Here is a 9,408-nt window from a genome sequence, read left to right as displayed (position 1 = left end):
CAACAATCCCATCTACCCACGCCTAAGACATAAATTAAGAAATACATTAATTACACAATTTACATAATTATTATCAATTCAATATTTAATAATAATTGCAAATGAATCAATAATTATTTACAATAATTAATAATAATGAAACATAATTATTAATGAATCATAATTAATTTATTTTCCACCCATACCCCTACAAATCCCAAAACCTGCAACTCAAATGTAACAAAAAATGTTTTTACATAATTAATTATCAAGTCATTTATAAATCATAATAAAAAATTGTTTATTAATTAATTAAACCCCTACAAACCCCACAATCTAGTACAACACTTAAAATTACAATAAACAATTATGTTAAATTAACCCGTTAACCGCGGCTGTTTTTTCACAGCAGTGCGGCCGTTTTAAAGAACGGGCGGGACTGCTTCTGCCGTTGAACTGCGCAGCACCAGCCAGGTAGTGCTCCGAACGTTCAACGGTCGACAGCAGCACTCAACAGGTTAAATTAAGAAACAGCAAAAGATGTACAAACTATATTAACAAACAACGTATAACACATACAGTTTAAACAAAAACGAAAATGTGTACAAATTATTAAAAAACGATATTAACGTTTTTTGCAAACGATATTAACAGCATAGATATTTTTAACACTGATATTATCAACATAGATCTTTTTGTAATTGATATTAACAACATAAATATTTTTTACATCAATATTACTTATATTTTTGTCATCCATAATCCGGTACCACAATATTAGTGGATCTTGATATTAAAAATTCAACATTTCTGCATCTCAATATTTTTTAATAGATATTTTTTCCAAACACCATTATTTATATTAAGGGAGTGGATATAATGCAAAAGGTTGGTGTTGTGAGTGCAAGACACCAGGGCCCTAATTCCTATGCCGGTTGGACAAGTGTCCAACCGGCATTGTGTTGGAATGCAAACCGACTGACTAGTAGTTGGCGGTTCCATTTGATGAATTATTATGCAATCGGCCATGAGAGCATAGTAAACATACATTTTTTTAATGAAGCTTGTGCATCGGGTTGAAAAGAGTCACTTCACAACCCACATTAGGAAAATGGATGTTTACAAACATTCATTGCCCAATGAGTGCCTTGCACGTGGGGTATTGATGTTTGGGGGACACCACAGGTGCCCTCATGCCTCTTAGCGCAGACCGCAGAGGGACGGGCCTTGCTAGGGGCCCCCAAAGTCCCTTTCTGACAGTCTTTCAGTGGCGGTTGGACCGCCATTCAAAGGCTGTCTCAAACATGAATCATAATCCTTAAGGCAGTGCTGAAGCAGGCACTGCCCCATTTTAGGTGAGTACAAAAAGTTGTATATAACATGGAATGTATCACTACTGTATTTCAAGTGATATCCTTTATCATTCGTTAGTGAATAACAATGCAATTATTAACAACTGCCCAGCTATCATTCTTTATAATACAGTAGAGTTGCTATATGAATTTTGTATTACAGCTGAGAATTGTTGGCACACGTACACTGAAAGAAGAACATTGTTTACAGGTCTGTGGACAGATATCACAGCCCCACCAAGCAAAATACAATCACTTAATAACACAAAATCAGCATTTAGCAATTTACAAAGTGGTTGTTCTAACTTCAAAACATAGTGCTGGCTATCATAACCACTGGTGAACCAAAGTTATTCCTCATTTTTTTGATTTCTCTAATGTTAATGTAAGCTTACTTTGTTGCAGTGTGATCAGCCATTTGCTTCGGCTCTCTTCATTCTCTGAGAAGATATACAGAAAGCAATCCCCATATATGATCTGAAAAGAATATGTATTTTAACACCAATATTTTTCTCACTAATACATAGAATAGGTAGAAAAAATGTGTTTTCAGTATCTTGTACTATACCTGGAAGGGATATTGCCTCTCTATGGGAGTCTGTTCCACAAGATTTACTGTTGCCACACATTGTATATCCTTGATATCAATAGATCCTTTCTTCTTTCCTTTTTTCTAAAATATCAAATTCAGAATTAACACATTTTTTGCCATCATAAAGCACAGAGCAAATGATATATTTTCCAATTGTTGTTTGTGGATCATAAAGCAGTGAGAAACCCTTTCTTGATGATTATTGGTTGGATGGAGTTTTGACCTTCAGTTTCATAGTATTCAAAACCACAGTGTCAACTGGAAATGGGACTCCTCCCCTGGGGTGTGGGCGTTTGCAGGAGCTCAAATTAGAATTAGAGAGACTTTGAAGACTCATATCTCAAATATCGTTTTTGCCACGCTACTAAGTACATATTTAATCTGCCTCCTTGTGAACTATCTTGAATCAATATAGTGCTCACCTGAAAAAGTACCACTACGTTCATACATGTACATATGCAGGATATAGGTAAACATTTTACTTAATAAGCAATGTAGAAAAACTTGAAGAAATATGGTTCATATTGAAAAGACAATATGTTTATAGCCAAAACTTTGAATTATATAAAATTTGAAGAACAATCTAATGAATAACAGGATCAAAAATCAACAAACATTGGCAAAGCCGATAGTACTCACAGTGAAACCTACTGGCTTTGCCAATGCTTTTTTCCCTATACGGTCAACACTTCTGCATTTTTCTGAAAGTGAAAGGAAAACAATTTAAATACTCCCACAGCATATTTGTGTGCATGCACAGTTACCATCTTTGAATGATTTTTCCTTTACAATTTGGCGTCCATCTGGAAATGGTAAATTCAAAAAAATTATATAAAGTTTTCAGACAGTGCTGTGCAATGGTAGGCAAGCTTTTGAGGCAGTAGCTGCCAGGTCCCAGCAAAATAAATATGAAAAATATTAACAAACAAAGTCGGGGCTGAAGGTGTTATGCTGGCAGCAGAGGGAGTGGGGGCAGAAAGTACAGGCCTGAATTTCGGTTGTCCAATAGAAGTGTGCAGCGGCCAGGCCCCTACCAAAATATTTTTTGAAACTAACAAAGAGAAGAAGGGGCAAGAGGTGGGAAATTTGAAGGCACTGGGAGCAGGAGGTTGGAAGCAAATGCCCAAAATTAGGCGGAGCAAATCGCTTTAAACTAAGGGTAAACCAACCTACTCCAAGCAGGACTCGTCCACCCAAGAGCCCTTGCCTAAAAATCAACCAAACAGGGGCCGAGATGAATCCTGGTCCTGGCTAGGACTCGCCAATGAAACTATAGTATTCACATTTAGAGAAACTCAACAGGCCATTCATAAATTAAAAGCTGGTAAGGCTCCTGGGCCAGATTGAATTCCCATGAATTTGTTTAAATCTCTACCTGAAATCTGAGCACAGCACTTAAACTGCATTTGTAATTCCATTGCAGCAGGTGCAATCATCCCTGACTTCTTACTGAAATAACATTCCTAAGCAACTTGGGACCATACCGAAATCAAGTCCTATTCATAATGAGATAATATCAACATAGGCTCAGTGTACTACAAAAATCAGTTAAAACTATTTCATTTTATTCATACAAAATTTAAAAATCTGACATAAGCAATAACGATGAAACATGAATAACATCACAGACAATACAACATTATATACATGAAATTGATCAGTTGAAACACAGCCATAAAACAAATCACTAAAAATGATCAAAGACAAGATCAATATTCAAGTGGTGTGAACCACGTGTGGCAAAATTTTGTAGATGTTTGTAATTTTCTCTACGCGCGTCTCGGCGTACGGAACGCCTTCTTCAGGTAGAGCCAGATAGATGTCTGTACGATAAAACACATAAAATATATATAAGGCAACAAAGTACACTGTGTCTGTGTAGGGATATGGGCTGTACAATATACATATAAGAAGGTGAGCTCCATACACACCAACAATAGAAATGATAATAATAACAAAAAAGGTTTATAAAATTAGAAAAGATTACCATGCAAAAAATATGAAAGTGAGTAAATTACCCATGCATCTAAACCCAATCTTTTCTAATTTTATAAACCTTTTTGGTTATTATTATCATTTTTATTGTTGGTGTGTTTGGAGCTCACCTTCTTATATGTATATTGTAAAGCCCATATCCCTACACTGACTTAGTGTACATTGTTGTCTTATATGTATTTTATGTGTTTTTTTTGTACAGACATCTATGTGGCTCTTCCTCAAGAAGGCATCCCGTACACCGAAACTTGCGAAGAGAAAATTACAAACATCTACAAAATGTAGCCACACGTGGTTCACACCATTTGAATATTGATCTTGTCTCTGATAATTTTTAGTTATTTGTTTTATGGTTGTGTTCAACTGATCCTTTTTATGTTTATAATGTGGTATTGTATATGATGTTATTCATGTTTCGTCATGATTGTTTATGTCAGATTTTTTAATTTTGTATGAATAAAATGAAATATTGTTAACTGATTTTTGTAGTACACTGAGCCTATGTAGCTATTATCTCATTATGTATAGGACTTGATTTCCGTATGGCTTAGGAATGTTATTTCAGTAAGAATTGTTTCCCTGTCCTAGGAACTTCTAGAATTTTCAGGGAGTCCATTATTTGTGTGCGCAACCAACCCTGATTCCTGGAAGGGAGCAATATTAGTACCCATATATAAAGAAGGTGCAAGAGTGGCCCCGGCTAAATACCAGACAATAAACCTGCAAGATATAGCCCAGAAGATCTTTTGCAAAGAAGTCCTGAACCACCTCAGCATGTGGTTGGAGGACAATAACATTCAGTCCCCATTCCAGGCTGGGTTCTGCACTAAAATAAGTACCAAAGATCAGGTCTTTAGGTTCTTGATGCTGAGGTGGAAAATGGTAGACTTTAATGGTAGTAGCCTTTACAAAGCATTTGTGGACCTCAAGGCTGCCTTTGATATGGTCCCAGAGACAAATGTTGGGCCGCCCTAAGGGACATGGAAATCCCTGTCCCACTATTGGAAGTAATCTTGAGACCGCACTCCGGAAACAATGCCCAAGTGAGATGGGGCCAAGAGGGTGAATTAACTGATCGTATTTCTGTAGATATGGGTGTAAGGCAAGGCTGCGTCCTTGCTGCAACACTTTTTCTTCTTTTTATCAACAGATGCATCGAATTCCTAACGGGGTGCGTAGATGACTACCCGATCTTGGGTGGTGTTAAAATCCCAGCATTACTATTCGCTGATTACACCCTTCTGGTGTCAAAAACCCCCAAATGCCTGGAATTACAGTTAGAAAGATTCAGTTTATTTTGTAGTACCAATGGGCTAGCAATAAATGCTGATAAAACCAGATGTATGGCTATCCACCCACACAGGCAATTTCGAGGAACAGTCAGACTAGGGGGAGTCAATTTAGAGAGAGTCTCAGACTTTGATTATTTGGGTATACGCGTCTCCAACACCAGCTCTTGGAACTGCCAGGTCACCAAGAATAGATTACCCCTTACCTACAGGGCAGCAGCCACATTGAAGTTTTCTAGGAACACATCTTTTCATCCTATGTCCCCACTGTTTGAAATATAGAGAGCCCAAGCTGTGGCACTGGCTACCTATGGCTCTGAACTATGTGGCTATAGCAATGTTAACCCATTGGGTATTGCCAAAAACAAGTTTCTGAGAACATCACTTAGACTCCCACAATGCACACCCCAGGTGTTTTACAGAGTGGATTTAAACATACGCCCTATTGATGCTATAGTGAGCCTGAAACCAATTTTATACTGGCTTAGATTATGGCTGGTCCCAGAGCTGGAATGTTTTAGAAATGGTTTGAAGGATATTCATTTGACCCCAAGGTGTGCCAATACTTTGCCGTGGCTTAGGTGCATCAGGGAATTATTCACTGCAATGGGGGCCCCAGACCTTTGGCAATGCCTGGAGGGCATCTCTGTCTCCTCCGTAAAGGGGATCAGAGAGGGCTTCTGGACAAACAAATGGAGGAAGGTACTGGAAACCACCACCAGTGTCAGTCATACTGATTCTTTGCTGTACCAAAACATGTAGTTAATATTTGAAAGCTTCCTGGATCAAATTTAACCGCCATTTACTAGGTCTTTATACATCAAATTCAGGCTGGAGACTCTGCTACTCGCTGCTTTTACCAGGAAATGGGGATCCCACACAAGGGGTAGTGCTGTTTGCTTGGTGTGTGGCACAGCACAGGAGACAGATGCCGATTTACTCTTTATTTACCCTGCAGATACTAAACAGCGAAGACGATGGACTGTCCCCTTGTGCAGACACCTTCGAACAAGACAATATAAACAAACATTGCGCATCTGCAGGTCAGATAGGGGGTCTGTGTGGTATTCTCAGTCTGGTCCTTTTGCATTAGAACACTCACGCAAATGCCAGAACTCAAACGCTGAGCAAAACAATTGACTGTAACTGTAACAATGACGTTTTAGCTACAATTGCACACCATCACCCGATGAACTACTAAACATAACCCAAGAATAAATGTATCTTTAACAAAATTTGATTTCTATACAGCATCAGCCTCAAATTTATGTTTTTAAGTGTGAACGGTTTTATTCAGATTTTATTCACACCTAAAAATGAAATATCTTTGATTATGGCTTTCTCCCTTTGGACAATCTTAGCTTTGAATCTATTTACTGAATTGTTTGTTTATTAGTCTGATGTTACTTTTATCCTATGGTGCTTTAATAGGCGTCAACCGAAAAAAACGTTTTTACTGGAGTGTGATCCAATAAGAGGAGCGGTAGCAGTTTGCAACAATCAGATCCTCCCCAAAATATTTTATAAGAAATGAATAGAAAAAGCAGCAGTTGGGAACTTCAATATAGTGAGGAAAGGTAATAAATACATCAGTTCATGTCAGCAGTGGATCGTAATAGGTCATCAAACAGAAACATGGGCCAGAAGAAATGCTGCAGGTTCTGGACAGACAAGCATAAGGGGGCACTCCATCAAATAAGGAGCAGGGAAATGAGACATACAAGAAATGTTGAGCAAGAGGCTGACCCCAAACTTATTCTATGAATATTGTAGAGAACGGGTGCTCCACAACAGACAACAACAGCTGCATTTAGGTTGAGCTGTAAAACGGGTTTCAAGTGGAAATCAGTTTTAAGTAGAAATCTTTCAATGTTAATTTCATATAAAAGCCTCAGATGTTTCGCACCTAACCTTTCACTCACCGAACACCCAGCCTCCAAGTCAGGAGCTTACTGTAATATGCAATATCCACTCATATTTTAGCACCTCTATCCAGCCTAAACCCGATTGCACTACCGAATATCAAAAACCAACAATATTGTGGCATACTAATATTGAGGACAGAATATCAAGGGACAAAGTATAGAAAGGAAAGTGCAAACTGGGAAGTGTAGATAGATTTACTATTCCTAACTCCACATCTACATATATTGAAGTTATATATGTACTACTTAGGTTTGTGTACATGGAGCTAGGTACAGAAAATCTAGACTACTTAGCTGTCAATATTTTATTTTCGATACTCTGTCATCGATATTCTCTTCCATCAATATAATTGATTCCATATTCAGGGGATACATTTCTATACCCTAGTATATCAGTTGGTACCTATACTCTAACAAGAGCTACCTCTGAACATATATAGGCACAGCTGCTCTTAACCATAATTGAGTACCTCTCTCCCTACTTATGCCCTAATGCCTCCATCGCTGCCTATTTTTCTTCCAAATGTTTTTCACCATTTTCCCACAAATTAGTTCAAGTTTGTTGATGTTTTAATTCAGTTGTTCAAGTTTTTTACTAATTCGTACCTTGAGGTTTCTACGGGCTACCCACTTCTGTTTTATTGATGGTATGAGGGGGACCAACAATGCCTTCTATTTCCAATGGACTTTATACCCTCATTTCTTCAATGGTTGGCTGTTTCTTTCATTTTTTATCCTGATTTTGATCTTTATTTTAAGGCAACATCTCTAATTGCTCCATTGTTTAAATATGGTAAAGTAGAACCACGATCTATATTTGTTGCATTTAAGTCACAATAAATTCACCTCCAGTATTTTGCACACTGTTATCTGCAGGATTCCAGTGATGGTGTTTACCACATATTGATGACATGTTTAAGCAGCGATCATTGGATGTGCAGCCCATATATGAGCTTACATTTGTGTACAACAAACCTTTCAGTATCGTATTGGGAAATTAAAACAAATAGGGGTCCAGTTATGATGTTGGGCGGTCCATCCGACATCGGAGGCTGCGGTTCAACCACAGCATAATGTTGAGTTCTTTCAGTGTGCAGGAGGCTGAGAGACTGACCGACACGCTGACAGACTCAAGGAGCCTGTCGGAGCATCTGTTGGAGTCTATAATGGGGGCAGTGTGTGCAGATGCACCGCCGTAGGGGTTACAACGTCCCTTTTCCCTCTGCCTTTACATGGCGGTCCGACCGCCATGTAAAGGAAGGCGGAATGGGACTTTGGGAGCATCTAACTGGGCACCCGTCACCTGTGGGCCTCCGCTATGGGATGCATTACACATGCATCCTTGCACTATGTTACAAGATTGTGAATTTAGAACTCATCAAAAGGCATAAAAAATGTGCCAGCCTAGCGAGGAAGAGAAATACTAACATATCTTAGTAGATATGGTACTGTGCTGCTCTCGCTCTTTTGATGTAACACATTGTACCAACTGTTGTTGCTGCACTGTGTTGTATCACTCCTTCCTACATTTGCCCTGGTTTCTTTAAGGTGATAATTGGCCTTCTCCATTAATTGTTTCTCTTAAGTTCGGCTGTGGATCCATAGTGGAGTGAGGGTGGCAAATAAAATGTATAATGCCTTTAAGAAAAACGACATTGTGTCTTATTGATTTTCTACTACACTAACAAATGCAAAAAACACTATTAACTCTACATCATAGCCTTCAGTACAGGCTTTTGTAAGCGTTTAGCATAACATCAGCATGGTGAAATGGTACAGGCATCGTCAATAAATGCAGTCAAATTGTCTTCTCACCTGCTTCGCAAAGTCATAATAGGTGAGCCTTTCGGTCGTCAGTACAAATAGACGTTTTTTGTAATTATTTGGAGATGTTTTCTTTTTCTGTTGTGATCTTTTTAAAAGCACTTCTTCTAAAATCGTTTCTTCTGGCATCTTGGGTCTAGGAAAACAAAAAATGTACTTACTGTAAATAATCATAGAAAACACTCAAATCAGATGTGGCAGTGTCTTGTCTAATCATTGGGTCCAACGGGATGGTTAATCTTTTTAAATACTAGCCTAATTTCTGAAACGTTGCCCACTGAATATTAAGCATTTCATTCACGCGATAACCAGGCAGACACATCAGCATATGTAACACAGGGTTGTCTTATAACAGAGGTAAGATAAAGGTTGCTGTTTTGCATTCTAAGCAAATTTGGACCCGGCTCTCATGTCCAAAATGACAAAGAAATGCAAAGCATATACACAGTCGG

General features: G+C 38.3%; 1 long non-coding RNA gene across 1 annotated transcript; it reads right to left on the bottom strand.

The window, feature by feature from the left end:
• Positions 1–1,726: 1,726 nt before the first annotated feature.
• On the bottom strand, positions 1,727–9,082 carry LOC144771805 (uncharacterized). The gene is made up of 3 exons (XR_013599485.1): positions 8,948–9,082; positions 1,900–2,004; positions 1,727–1,808 (listed from the first exon to the last, which is right to left on the bottom strand). It is a non-coding gene; the product is annotated as an uncharacterized LOC144771805 (long non-coding RNA).
• Between the last annotated feature and the right edge of the window lie 326 nt (positions 9,083–9,408).

The sequence above is a fragment of the Lissotriton helveticus genome, chromosome 8 (assembly GCF_964261635.1).
Source record: "Lissotriton helveticus chromosome 8, aLisHel1.1, whole genome shotgun sequence".
NCBI classification, from domain to species: Eukaryota; Metazoa; Chordata; class Amphibia; order Caudata; family Salamandridae; genus Lissotriton; species Lissotriton helveticus.
Note: the sequence above shows the minus strand (reverse complement) of the source record. Positions and strands in the feature narration are given on the sequence as shown.